Source organism: Bombyx mori, chromosome 7, assembly GCF_030269925.1.
Source record: "Bombyx mori chromosome 7, ASM3026992v2".
Lineage (NCBI taxonomy): Eukaryota > Metazoa > Arthropoda > Insecta > Lepidoptera > Bombycidae > Bombyx > Bombyx mori.
Window position 1 is genome coordinate 1,347,762 of NC_085113.1, and position 15,537 is coordinate 1,363,298.

At 39.0% G+C, this 15,537-nt stretch overlaps 1 protein-coding gene across 6 annotated transcripts in view; it reads right to left on the reverse strand.

Moving 5' to 3' along the window:
* Positions 1-3,152, reverse strand: part of LOC101742048 (LIM domain only protein 7) — a 210,030-nt gene extending 206,878 nt beyond the window's left edge. For 5 of the 6 annotated variants that reach the window (XM_062669317.1, XM_062669314.1, XM_062669318.1 and 2 more), the window contains exon 1: positions 2,896-3,149. The gene's annotated coding sequence lies outside the window, so the exon portion shown is untranslated. Of the gene's footprint in view, positions 1-2,895 lie in introns of all 6 variants that reach the window. The other variant, XM_004923229.5, reaches the window with a different exon arrangement.
* Between the last annotated feature and the right edge of the window lie 12,385 nt (positions 3,153-15,537).

Below are 15,537 nucleotides of genomic sequence, written 5' to 3' on the forward strand. Positions count from 1 at the left end.
CTTACCGTGACGTTATATAGTCTATAGCCTTCTTCAATAAATGGGTTATCTAAGACACAGAATTTTTCAAATCGGACCAGTAGTTCCTGAGATTAGCGCTTTCAAAAAAACAAACTCTTCAGCTTTATAATATTAGTATAGATTTGGGAATGAGCTAGCTGCATTTCATCGCGACACGGTCATATCGTTTGATAGGGTGCTTACTCCCGACATCATATCAGGAGCATCGAGCTTTTTTTTATTGCTTAGATGGGTGGAGGAGCTCACAGCCCACCTGGTATTAAGTGGTTATTGGAGCTCATGGACATCTACAACGTAAATGCGCCACCCACCTTGCGACATAAGTTCTAAGTTCTCAGTATAGTTACAGCGGCTGCCGCACCCTTCAAACCGAAACGCATTACTGCTTCACGGCAGAAATAGGCAGGGTGGTGGTACCTTCCCGTGCGGACTCACAAGAGCTCCCATCACCGATAAACAAGAGGTTAAGAGTTGAATTTAAAGGAAACTAAAGGCAGCGTCAAGGAGAACTCCATACGTGTTCGTTCTGTGAGCGTAAGCATTAAAAGTGTGTAGGTACGTTAAAAATAAACTAAACGTTCGTGGTCTTGTCAAAGGCGTTGTTACAGAGACGGGCGATTCAAATTATTTATTGTTCTTCACGTCTCCCGGTAATGCATTACATTTCTATTTTCGTTAACCAAATATTTGTTTTAACAGTTCAAAAGAACATTTGTTTGGTTCCGAAGGTTCTATGAGTAATGTTTTTATATTTTAAGGTGCACCAATAGGTACTGCCGTCTTACTAGTGAGTCCACGTGGGTAAGTACCACCGCCCTGCCTATTGCTGCCGTGAAGCAGTAATGCGTTTCGGTTTGAAGGGTGGCGCAACCATTGTAACTATATTTAAGTCCTTAGAACCTATATCTCAAGGTGGGTGGCGCGTTGACGTTGTAGATGTCTATGGGCTCCAGTAACCACTTAACACCAGGTGGGTTGGGAGCTCGTTCAGCCATCTAAGCAATAAAAAAAATTCGGGTGCGAACTAGTCATGCGGGACGTGAGACAACCGTTATACGATATAATTGAGACATCTGCCTCATGTTTCAAGTTGGGTGGAGGCATTTACGTTGCTTAGGTAACCCCATAACACCGGTTCGATCGTGATCACGTTCACACGTCTATGTATTTCAAAGCCTTGTGTAATATAATAAATACGTGCAAATCTAAATTCGGACAACAGATCGATGCAAACGTGTGGAAGAATGTGAAAAAATTTACATATTCATTAGAAAGACTTGCGCAAAATCATGTTTCGTGACTATGAAAATATTTGTATCGAATCGCAATGTTTTTATACGAAAATAATTTTGAAATACTTATCAAATATTCAGCAAAAAAACTTTACTAAATTTAGTGAATGAATATTTTGCAAGAATAACCATAACATACGTCTTGTTTGAAGTCGTCGTGGCCTAAAGGATAAGACGTCCGGTGCGTTCGTATCTCTAGCGATGCACCTTACACGTCATCTCGGATCCTCCCGATCTACTAACGGTGCTTTTAGGTACTTCAAGCACCGGTCACCGTTCTCGTCGAACCCGTCGCTTGCGACGAAGGGCTCGACGAGTAAATTAACTCTCAGACACAGCCCACTGAGTTTCTCGCCGGATCTTCTCAGTGGGTCGCGTTTCCGATCCGGTAGTAGATTCTGCGAAGCACGGATCTTGCTAGGGTTCGTGTTAGCATCGTTGTCAGGTTTGAGCCCCGTGAGCTCACCTACTAGCCACGGTTACGCTGGAATAGCCGCTCCAGGCTACCAGCTTAGGTAGAAAAAAAAAAAAGGTATTCGAATTCCGCAGGCGGGTACCAATTTTTTTAATGAAATACGTACTTGGCCAAATGTGTTCACGATACGAGTACCTTCATTGCCACGTATCCACAAATAATATAAAGTATACGAAACCTCGGTAATGATCGAAAACGAAATTAAAAATTGAAAAAGTATTTTCAATTATTACAACGACAAAACTCGAATGACCAGCCTTCATATTTTTATTCATAACCGAATTCACATTCACCCATATTAATTTGAATACTTACCCTTTGTATATTTGACTTAAAATTTTGAAAATATGTTACTACCTACTTGAACAAAAATGATGGATGAATTATTATTTACATTAAAATATTATTATTTCATACAGACATTAACTTTCCGTTTCTAGTATTCATTCCATTTGCAATTTAATTGAATTCATTATATGAAATCTATGCTTTTTTCAATGCAACAAATGGAATTTGACGGTAGGTATTAGGTAAAACTTGGATTACTGTACGCTTCATTGAGAGAGATTTCCTCCCGTGTCTTAGACGAATGCCGATTATAACAATGAATAATAAGATATACAGAAAATTTTGCGCGAAAAATTACTTTGTTATCCATTACTCGTTTATTCACCTTACCATTTAATTACGTACTTGAGTCTATTGGAGGACCTAGGTATGTGAGCACAAAATAGTTTCAATATCTCCACATATGGAGTCAATCTTTGTCTTGAACTACGTACATTGTTTTGCCACAGTAATTATTTCCTTGTACACGAAAATCCGGTAAATGTATTGGCCAGAAACCCGATCTGAACGTTCTTGGAAGATTTAATCTCTAGCAACTATTTCACTGTTGCCGTTTACGTCTAAAATCGACGAGATTGGCTTGTTCCTTAATTTCGAAACGCGACCTACTTCGTCTCCTATGCAATATAATGTGTTATTTTACAATCTGTAACGTATGTCATAGTAATATGTTTTATAGTAATATTCCTAGGCGTCTACGAGGCGGCGTGGCATGGCAAACCATGGAAAGTACAGTTAAAATAACTTTAAAACACTCACGCAACGAGAGACAACGCCGGAGATGCTTAGAAGATTACGTTTTTTCTGCTGTGTAGACAATTTAGTTAAGTCTCGGTCGGTCCTGTACACTTCTAGAGCACATATAAACGTTTTTATTCACAAATGTTTTGCGTGTAATTGTATTATTTCACGGGTCAGTTCTAAATACGGTTCACGGTTTGTCACGAGGAGTGGCAAAAGAACCTTAGACACACATCCAACTGGCGCGACGCAGCGCGACTGACTGCCGATCTGAGCGCCTCTAGCGAAGCGCAACGAAACGTAACGTAAAATTTGACATGGCGTATTCAATAATGGCGTAAATAGTGAATAAAGTTCATCCGAAATACAGCTTTGTTATATTTATTCCGACAGTTCATTATTGTTTCATTTTGATTTCCGAACAGATTGGTTAGGATTTGTTTTCGTTCTTTACTCATAAATAATTTTAAAATAAAATGTAGAAATGTAACTAGATTTAATTATTATTTAACAGAAACTGTTACTCGTACTTGAATCAATTTTAAATGTATTTAATTTTGTTTAACGTCAAACACTGTCATATCAGGCCGTGAGGGATTTTAGTGCTTTTTACACGCTTTATACAGGGTGGCCCATAAGTCCTTTGATATGAAAAAATTTTTATTAAAATAAAACTAATTACATTATGAATTAAATTTTTATTTACATAAAAAGCTTAAAAAACGGGAATTATTTTTTGAAAATAACATCTCCTAAATGTAATCCGTTGCGATCACGGCACTCTTGCAAACGACGTCTAAAATTGTCGATGACTGCGCGGCACGTCACTGCTGAAATGCTTGTCATTTCTCTGCGGATGTTTTCTTTTAGGGCCTCAATTGACCGCGGGTTTGTGTCGTATACTTTAGCCTTAAGGTAGCCCCACAAAAAAAAATCCATCGGGGTCAGATCTGGACTACGTGGAGGCCAGGAAATGTCTCCTCTCTTAGAGATAACTTTGCCAGGAAAAAGTTGACGGATAACGGGCATAGCAGTGTTAGAGGTGTGAGAAGTGGCCCCATCCTGTTGAAACCACGTCCTGGCATTAAAGCCTGAAAAGTTTTGCAATTCTGGTATGAAAAACTCTTCGATCATAGCCACATATCGCTCCGACGTAACAGTAACTGCGCGCCCTCTGCCATCCTCAAAGAAGTAAGGCCCTAGGATACCATGGGCTGACATAGCGGCCCAAACAGTCACTTTCGGACTATGTAAGGGCTTCTGATGCTTAAGTTTTGGATTGATGGGGCTCCAATAGCGGCAATTTTGTTTACTAACATGCCCGTTAAGATGGAAATGAGCCTCGTCAGAGAACATTATGTTATTGAAGGAAGTAAACCGATTCAACATTTCATTCGCATAATTTTGTCTTTGAATACCGTCAGTTTCCTTTAATTCTTGAACCAACTGAATTTTGTAAGGGTGCATATGTAAATCTTTCTTCAAAATCCGTTGTAACGATGTCCTGGATACGTTTAATGCTCTGGCGCGCTTACGAGTTGACTGTGTCGGATTTTCGCGAATAGACTGTGTCACTGTGTCTATGTTTTGTTCCGTACGTGACGTCCTTGGGCGACCCAACCGCGGTTTATCTAACGTCGAACCGGTCTCCTCGAACTTAGCAACCCAGTTCTTAATCGTTTGAAGAGTTGGAGTGTCGTCAAAGTTGTGTAAACCTTTGTGTTCTCGAAATTTACGCCGCGCAACGGTTGGCGAATTGTCGTTTTTATAAAACTCGCGCACACAAAACGCACGGTCCGCTCCGGTAAAACGCTCCATCGCGACTAAATTCCCAGAAACCGAAGTTACTCCCCCCGCTTCCCCTGCACCGCTCACGCGCGCCCTGTTAGTTTTATTCAAATTTTACTTTTCAAAGGACTTATGGGCCACCCTGTATTAGCTTCATTTGTATGTTTGTAACTGACCTTTAGCGCGATTTTGACCCACTTCCAACGGTCAGATTTCATTCAAACTTTGTAGATTTATCGAGGACCGATGGCAATACACTAATTTGATAAGATTATTCCATTATTCAATTTGCAAAATAAGATTTTTGCCAATTTATATAATTTTTATCTATAGTCGATAGGCGATAGGCAGGAATTGATGTTAAAGTACTTAATAGTTTTAAAAATACGCACCCCACATTTTTTTTACAATAAAATATATTTTACACTATTTTTAATTTAAATTTATTAAAATTTAATTTCTATTTTTAGTTGAATATTATATAAAGCGGGTTTTTTAGTTTTTTTAAACTATTATAGTTTATAAATATTATACTTCGATCTCGGCTATGAACCGTTTAAGTAAGGAAGGTTATTAGCTCTTAAAAATATATTTCTTTAACTATGTTTTATTACAATAGAAATGCGGGCTGCGGGTCTTTCTGGACCCTCTTACGATGTAAACAAGATCATAAATCATTATTGTCCTCATTTCATTACCAATAACTTGAGTTATGTTATTATCGCCAAGCAGCTGTTAATTTGTGGCTTTAACAGAAGACTTACTAAGCGCCGGTACTATCATCATATTATTATTATTATTATTTTTTTCGGGCCGGGGGCCGAACCTCCTACGAGGTCCCCGCGCCTAGGGGGCGCGCGGGGTATGTGAGACTCAACGATCTGCAGGTGTTGAGAGCAGATCGCGGGCCCAAGGATTTTAGGGCCCACCCACTAAACGACTCCCCTGCACTCTTACACCCGACGTCCGATCTCCGTACGGGGTCAGAACCCACCTAAGCAATTAATAAAAAAAAAAAAACCAGTTCATTAACAAATCGAATTAAAACTCATAATCATCATGAGGATACAAACCCAGAGTAATATAATTATTGAATTGTCATTAATATTTGATATGTGCGCAGATTAACAAGTAAATCGGACGTCATTTGGCGACAAATTCATTGAAAGATCCTTAAAACAGAAGTATATAGGCCAATTGAATACAACGTGGTATAACTAATGACGTTTGAAACTCAACTTGCTTATTCAAGCAGTCCTCAAAAAAAGAAAAACGTAATAATAAATAATCGACATTTTTTCCGATAATCCGAATCGCCAAATTAGGGTACATTTTGATGCTGGAACCCCTCCGCCGATCGAAGCGTAGATTGTACTTCTTTATGAATCTATCTATCTATATCTATAAAAATGAATTACTGTTCGTTAGTTTCGCTAAAACCCGAGAAAAGCTGCCTAATTTTGGTCTTGAATTATTCATGGAAGTCCAGAGAAGGCTTAAAAGGTGAATAAATATGAAAATGCTCGGAATTATATAAAAACAAACAATTTAGTTATTCCTTTGATGTGTCGCCCGTCGGACGGATTCCTTTTGTTTTTTTTTAAGTTTATTTTATACAAAAGTTTAGGTCTTTTATTTATCGATTGAGGCACTACGAAGTCTGCCGAGTCAGTTAGTTTCTTTATAAATTCCTGATTTTCCGGCTTTCAAGATATGTATAAGATCTTCTAAATTATTGGATCCAGTGGTCGAGACCCAAAAAAAAACAAAAAACCTATGCACGAATCCGCGTCATTATTTGAATTTGCAGAAATATACCAGATCTTATCGTTCTGTTGTTGAAATATTAATGTTTTCGAATGAAACACTAGTTCTACGTGTTGCGGATAGATGGCGCTATTCGTAAAAGTCATAACTTCGTACCTAAATTGCTTCTTTAAATTACGCCCTTTAATAATAATTAAATACACCAGCTCTTTTTAACATGATTTTATTAGCTTTTTATTAAAAGGCCCTTTAGTCAGCTAATGTATGTAAGTATTTCGCTATGATTATTTAATAGTTTATTCTGTTAACAGTTTTTCTACGCATCTCAAAACTTCTTATTATTTTTTTTTTTTTTTTTTTTTTTTTTTTATTGCCCTTGTAGGCAGACGAGCATACGGCCCACCTGATGGTGAGTGGTTACCGTCGCCCATGGACTTCAGCAATGCCAGGGGCAGAGCCAAGCCGCTGCCTACCGTTTAATACTCTCCACAAGCCTCGTTTGAAGAAGGACATGTCATAGCGCTCGGGAAACACCGTGGAGGGGAGCTCATTCCATAGCCGGATGGTACGTGGCAAAAAAGACCTCTGGAAACGCACTGTGGATGACCGCAGTGGCTCCAGGTAGTATGGATGAACTCTACTCCGGTGGCGGGCGGTGCGATGGTAAAAACGAGATGCCGGTATCATCTCGAACAATTCCTCAGAGCACTCCCCATGGAACATACGGTACAAAATGCAGAGGGAACCGAAGTCCCTCCGCAGACCCAGAGGCTCCAAACGATCCGTGAGAATGGGATTATCGACAATTAATTTTACTCTTTTCCCAAATTATGTAAGTCGTTGCAGAATGCCCCCTTATCATATGGCTTGTGGATTTGGCATGATTATGCTTCTAAAATACCTTATTATAGATCAATAAATTAGTAATGAAAAATAAAATCCTGCTTGTAATGGATTTGAATTCTGTTTACGTAGCAGCTAAGATAGCTTAAACTTCAATACCGTGAGCTATCATTAGTGACACAATATAAATACGTTGCCTTTTATCGATTTGAATGAACTTGTTCAGATAATCAGCTACTTAGACTGGGCTATTTTTTTTTTTTCAGAAAAAACATGTTTTTAAAAATGACACTACAATTTATTGATAAATTAATAGATATTTAACATCTAGTCAACCTTTCACAGAACTAGATACCTATCTGTCAACACTTTGAAATTTGCAAGCCGTGCGCCATAATATGCGACATGTCAGTGACCTATCATTGTCGGTTTAACACTGTAGCGGTGACAGTTATACCCTTGACGTTTAGATGGCGTTTGTGGATAGACCAGTTTATGGAGTAAGATAAAAGATTTAGCGTTTTTATAAATATATATTTTTTTTTTTTTTACTGCATAGATGGGTAGACGAGCTCACAGCTTACCTGGTGTTAAGTAGTTACGGGAGCCTATATACATCTACAACGTAAATGCCACCACCCATCTTGAGATATGAGTATCTAAGGTCTCAGTATAGTTACAACGGCTGCCCCACCCCTCAAACCGAAATGTATTACTGCTTCACGGCAGAAATAGGCAGGGTGCTGGTACCTATCATTGCGGACTCACAAGACGTCCTACCATCAGTAAAATTTTTGTTCTCATCTGATTTGATTTTTATTCCACTAACTGTATAGACGATCTCACGGTCTACCTGATATTATGCGGTTACAGGTACCCATAAACTTTACAATGTGAATTCCACCACCCACCTCGAGACACAAGTTAATCTGAATTGTATACTTGGCTGGACTGTTTCAAATCTTGGTACAAGTGGCATCTATGCGACATAAATAGGCAGGGTGCTACTTACTACTTCATGTATAAACATCAACGCCTGGACATCAACCCAGCGAAAAAAACGGCAGTGTTATTTCAAAGGGGAAACTCACCGCTTATTCCTTCCCGCATTAGAAGGAGAAATATCATACCTCCGATCACCCTTTTCGGCCAACCCATACCCTGGGCCAGGAAGGTCAAGCACCTGGGAGTCACCCTGGATGCATCGATGACATTCCGTCCGCATATAAAAACAGTCCGTGACCATGCTGCATTTATTCTTGGCAGACTCTACCCCATGATCTGTAAGCAGAGTAAAATGTCCCTTCTGATGTGGAGCGGTGGCTTCATAAAATTAAAATAAACCTTGGAAAGCCTGCATCGCGCTAACGATATTTCCAAGAACAGTTTGCATACATACAAATTTTGAACATTTGTCGGCCTACCGAGCAATAGCATTCATTAAATGGAAGATCTTGACTTTGTGATTTTTCTAAGAGATTTTTAAATTACTTGAATATAAAAATCGCTTTCGCTTGCAATCGAAGGCATCACACAAACTAGTTGTAAATCAGGTAGTGCGCTCTATAAAACTTGTATAATATGACACACTAGTGGAAGTTAAGTTCATTGTGGATGCGACATTAAAATTCTATTAATAGCTACCTACTTTGTTAATCGTCGGAATGTAAAACAATTTACGAGCGGTTAGGTAAATTCTTGTACGCATATCTTCCGGGTTCATTTAGCGAAACCTCAAAGATTATGATATTTATTATGCATTTGTCTGTTGTAGTTACTAAAATTTTCTCTTACAAAGTTACACGTACGCCTGTTCCTTTAAGATTGAGTTATTTGCAAATCATGGCGTGACACACAAAGATGATCCCTCCAATTGTACTGTGTGTATTGGTCTGTGTTGTATTTTAATTTGTTGATTTCTCAAATCTACTAAGTCATTAAAATGTTTTTTTTTCTTTTTCTACCGTATAGGCAGACGCGCATACCGTCCATCTGATAGTGGTCCTGATAGTTCACCGTTATGTGGCCATTGAATCCCTTAGACATCAACAAGGTTAATGTTCGCCTCATGAATGGATCTGGACTGCCCAATGCAACACTGGACACGTGTGCATGTTGAGCACTCTGGATCCAAACCAGCCTTAAGGTTAAGGTAGTTTTGATGTAAATTTTGAGTTTTTGTTTTATTATTATTATTATTATTGATTTTGTTTTAGGCCGAGATTATAGTTATTATTTTTATTTAATTCTAGTATAAATGAAATGTTAATGAATGTAACATGGATGCAAAATCTGATGTAAATGAAATAAATAAAAATGTATAACAAAATGCCGCCGCCCATCTTGAGATATGAGTTCTATGTTTCCGTTTTTACAGCACTACGGCTGCTTTACATTTCAAACCGAAACCCGTTACTGCTTCACGGCAGAAAGAGGCAGGGTGGTGGTATTTACCCGTGCGGACTCACATGACGTGCATTTTTTTTTCGTCTAGGGGGCCGAACCTCATGTGAGGCTTCCGAGCCTAGAGGGCGCGCGGGGTATATGGTACTTGACGGTCTGCAGATGTTGAGATCAGACTGCCGGTCCAAGGATGTTTAAGGACCCCACGCAACAAATGACCCCCACGCAACGTCCAATCTCCACCCGGGGTCAGAACCCAGTCAGGGCAGAGCAACACTACAACCAGATTCGCGGCGTCAGCCCTAGAACGCCAGGCTGCTATCAGTAATTACGCAAATTATAATTTTTGCTCTTTTTATATTATTCCTTCACCGTGGAAGTCATTCGTGAACGTTTGTTAAGGATGGATTTCATTAGAAAAATTGGTACCCGCCTGCGGGATTCGAACTCTGGCACCGTTGCATCGCTGGACAGGAATGCGCTGGGCGTCTTGTCCTTTAGGCCACGATGACTTCAAAATTACTGTTGCTCATTCATATCGGCAATGCTAGAGGAACTAGCTAGAACTAAATAGCTAGAGGTCTATATAATAATATGCTCGTTGCGTATGCGAGAAAACATGTTTTTTTAACAAAATGACATTAAATTTCATGTCATAGACATAATGTTACACCGGCAAGAGTAACGCCATCTATCGACGAATAGCCGAACGAATATGGAAGAACCTAGTAACATCTAGAACGCTCGAAAAGTACAATGCCATCTATTGTCAGATAGCGGAACACAACACTTGACTTTTGTGGTGATGTGGTTTGTGTGATATTCTCGATAGTTCTAGGGATGTGGTATCCGCTATAAAAGCGTTGCAGAGATGGCATGCCGTCAGCTAGTAATCAGAATTACTCGAAGCGAAACAGCGAACGGATCACCTGAAGCGAAACGGAAGAAGCGAATTGAGAATTTTAAAGTGTTTGTGAAGTGGTTTAAGTGATCTAAGTGTTGAATACAGTTTTTAATTTGTACTTCGGTAGAATTTTATTTATCCCGTTCCCCCGTTAGTTTGGTTGAACTAGCTAATACCGGACTTTTTAAAATATAATTTAATGTAATACAAAATATGTTTGCTTATTAAAATTAAATGTTATACCTCGATATACGAACTCAAGAACTTTTAGACTGGCCAATTGTTTGTTATATTTGTACAGGTTTTTTTTATTGCTTAGATGGGTGGACGAGCTCACAGCCCACCTGGTGTTAAGTGGTTACTGGAGCCCATGGACATCTACAACGTAAATGCGCCACCCACCTTGAGATATAAGTTCTAAGATCTCAGTATAGTTACAACGGCTGCCCCACCCTTCAAACCGAAACGCATTACTGCTACATAGGGTCGCCGAGTTCAATACGAAACATGTAATATAACAAATCATTTTACAATATATGAGTCGTCTATTATCAAAGGCGGCAATCTGTACATTTGGACAAAATTTTTTTATTGATATGTCAATACAGATTTATTTGAATATAATCGTCTCCTTCAAAGAATACGGTTCAAAACCTGCATTAATTAAAGGTTAATAGTTAACCTGTTATTTATCTAAGATGTCGTTCCGAAGAGTTTTGTGACTGCCAATGGAATACAAAGTCAATAATTCGTTTCTGATTTACCAATCATTGTCCAAAAGTCAGATTGCCGCCTTTGATAATAGTCGACTCATATGTAGTTGCATTATTAATTACGTAATTACGTTTAACGCTCGTTATGAACAATGAAAGTAATTCGAAACACAATCATGCGAATTTGTCACGTTAAAACCATTGTTTTGTCTCACGACAATAAGATCGGTTTCACTGTGAACACAATCGTTCCAGTTTCATAATTATGTTTTCAAAATTCTATTAAAATTAAGACAGTCGTTTTTTTTTTGTATATGTCTATTAGGTTTTGCTTCAGTCCTGCATAAAGCTGTATTGCTACAAGTTAATGGTGTACTAGTGTTAAAGTTTGCTGGTGGTAGGACCTCTTGTGAGTCCGCACGGGTAGGTACCACCATTCTGCCTATTTCTGCCGTGAAGCAGTAATGCGTTTCGGTTTGAAGGGTTGAGCAGCCGTTGTAACTATACTGAGACCTTAGAACTCATATCTCAAGGTGTGTTTTTTTTAGCCCTTGTAGGCAGACGAGAATACGGTCCACCTGATGGTGGAATTCAACCAAGTTCAATTCACCCTATTCGGAAACTTCAGACACAAGTTTTGATCGTCTCTCTTGCACCACGCTTCGAGAGAGACTGATGGCCGATACATCGCGCATCCCCCGTGCTGTCATCCGCATAGCAATGCATGCCATCAATAGACAGCATGTCATTGATATACAGGATGAAAAGCGTAGGGGAGAGCACCGAACCTTGTAGAACGCCAGCGTTAATGGTCATGGTGTCAGAGCAGTCACCGTCTAGAACGACCATGATGCTCCGCCCATCCAAAAAACTAGCGATCCACTTGCATAGTCCCTCGGGGATTCCATAAGATGGTAGCTTCGACAGAAGTGCCCTATGTCAGACCCTCTCGAAGGCCTCCGCGGCATTTGTGGCGGCGGCATTTACGTTGTAGATGTCTATGAGCTCCGATAACCACTTAGCACTAGGTGGGCAGAGAGCTCGTCCAACTACCTATGCAATAAAAAGAAATAAAAAGAATTGTAGCCAGCGATGAAGAATTGACGACTTGGACCTAGGATGAGCTCTTAATACCAGTTTTTTTTCCCGAATAGATCCAATTAACAGTAAAACTGTAACAAACAAACAAACAGATGTACATTGAGACTTTAAATAGCAATTCTGCGAAATCGAGCCATGATAATATACGATAAGGAACATTCCGTTATGAACTGCAAATAAATTAACTATGTTATTTGTATTGTATCTGTGATGTATGTCAGCGTCGCTATTTAGATGATAATAATTACGAGAAGATAGAGGCAGCGAATTCTGTTTAATAAAAGTATACGGATATCTACTTAAAATGACTGTGCTAATCTAATAATCTGACAATAGAACACACTTTTGTGTTGTTATTTTTTTATTGCTTCGATCGGCAGACGAGCTCACAGCCCACCTAGTGTTAAGTGGTTACTGGAGCCCATAGACATCTACAACGTAAATGCGCCAACCACCTTGAGATATAAGTTCTAAGGTCCCAGTATAGTTACAACGGCTGCCTCCCCCTTCAAATCGAAACGCATTACTGTTTCACGGCAGAAATAGACGGGGTGGTGCTACCTACCCGAGCAGACTCACAAGAGGTTCTACCACCAACAAAAAGTAAAGTATCGATGGATTAGAAATATATGCATATCAGCATTACGGTTGTCACCTAAAACTGCGCCACATTGTTAAATTTTTAAAAGTCTGGTAACTTATCCAGTAATGCCACTTTCTCTTCCAACAATGAGCGGGTAATATTTCTCGAATACAGACCGATTTAACACGGCACAATGCCCGGAACTTATGCTATGATTGTCGCTTGTTTTACTGTCGATTGTGTTCGATGTGATTCGTTTTTATTGCGAACACAAAGTCTAATCGACACATTATATGTATTATTAAACAAAACATTGAATTTTGAAGTCCAAATCGCCGTTACAAAGGAATAACAAGTATTTCGCCTTTCATAGCGAAACTCGTAAATTATCCAGGATATTTACACCGGAGCTTTTAGGTACCACAAGCACCGGTCACCGTCCTCGCAGAACCCGTCGCTTGCGACGAAAGACACGGCGAGTAAATTGAGCCATAGACACAGCCTATTGAGTTTCTCGCCGGATCTTCTCAGTGAGTCGCTTTTTCGATCCAGTGGAAAATTCTGCACAGCGCTGCTCTTTCTAGGAGCTGCAGAGGTTGCAGTGCTAGCCACACCTCCGGTTTGAGGCCCTACACGCTGATATAGCCTCTCAAGGCTATCAGCATAGGTAGGAAAAAAAACCAGGATAATGGTCACTATTGGCGATATACTTACAATCAACAATGGCGACATCGTGAACGCCATGTCGGTCGTAGTCAGTAAATTATTGCATTAGAGAACTGTTAAAATTTTAATTTTGCTGGGCCTTTGTAAGACTTAAGGTCTCGCGTACTTATTAAGTACATACGAATGCTTTTATGAGTAGTATGCCCACGTTTTGTTATCTATCCCATACAAGCTGTGAATATCGTTCGTCGTCTTCTTACAAACTAATAACAATTCTAATATAAATTAGAAAAATCTAATTCTATTTGAAGATCTATAATAACCGTACTATAAATACTGTATTACTGGTGGTAGGACGTCTTGTGAGTCCGCACGGGTAGGTACCACCACAATGCCTATTTCTGCCGTGAAGCAGTAGGTAATTCGTTTTGATTTGGGGCAGCCGTTGTACTGTGAGACCTTAGAGCTCATCGCTAATTAATTATTATATCTCGACAAAAAAAAATGTTAATTTTAACAGTGACATACATCCTATAATCTGACGAATCGTGTTGCGGATAATATGTACTTTTAGGTTATTAAACTACCTTAAAAGTGTTTTTAATAATTTTGTTAGTAAACAAATAGGTAAGTTATTCATTAATTTACCAAACTCGCACTAAGAGCACATTTGTTGAATTTTGTAAAAATGAAAAGAATCCAATATCAATTTGATTTGTTAGCAAGTTTTATGAAAGAATACATAACATACAAAATTTAATGAGTTATTAAAATTAGCGTTGAATTAAACAGTTCAGCTTCGCCATTCATAATTCAGCTTCGTTCTTTCAAATACATTTCGTATGTGATGTAAACAATGTTTATTTCGGGATTCAGTGAGCGTTGTGCTTGTAGCAGGGTTGATAATCTGTGAAAAAAGCAAAATAACTAAATGTAAAGTCCTTGAATTTGCTGTGATTGGGTAGACGACAAGTAAGTTAGTAAGCGCAGTGTGGGACGGCCACCTACGAGATGGACCGACGACCTGGTAAGAACCGCTGGGTCACGTTGGATGTAGGTGGCAACGGACCGGCCGCATTGGAGATCACTTGGAGAGGCCTATGTTCAGCAGTGGACAATGGACAGGCTGAGATGATGATGATGATGATGGGTAGACGAGTGTGTGTGTTTGTGTGTGTGTGTGTGTGTGTGTGTGTGTGTTCGTATATAGCTTGTAAGTCATTTAAACCGAATTCAGAAAAGAAGGAGTTTCTCAATTCGACTTAATTTAGGAATTTATTTTTAGGTGAACTGATTTCGATAATTCTTACTCGTATATTTAATTTTTATTTGAAATTTAATTTTATCAAAATCTGACCAGTCGTTTTTGAGTTAACAACAGTTATGCAAATTCAATTGAATTCGACACCATTGATGTAATCATTTTATTTTGCTCAAGCCGGTTTCCGTTTTGTTTTTACTGTAAGCATAATCTTAAACCAACTCGCAAAACCGTTCATATTAATGAATGAAAAAAATATTCATAGAAAAACATTCTGAAACCGTTCATCCCTAATATTTACGCGGCGGTGTAACCTCACGCGACTGTAATAGAGCGATGACCTTATTTTTACTAGCATACGCTACCCGCCAGAATACGCAAACAAACGAACTCTGCAAATAATCGAAATACGGTTCACATTTGTTACAATTCAGTAACGATAACAGAATTGGACACACTTACCTACATAGATTGGGTTTTTTTAATTTTGTTATTGCTTAGATGGGTGGGTGGACGAGCTCACAGCCCACCTAGTGTTAAGTGATTACTGGAGCCCATATATATCTACAACGTAAATGCGTCACCCACCTTAAGATATGTGGCGCATTTACGTTGTAGATATATATGGGTT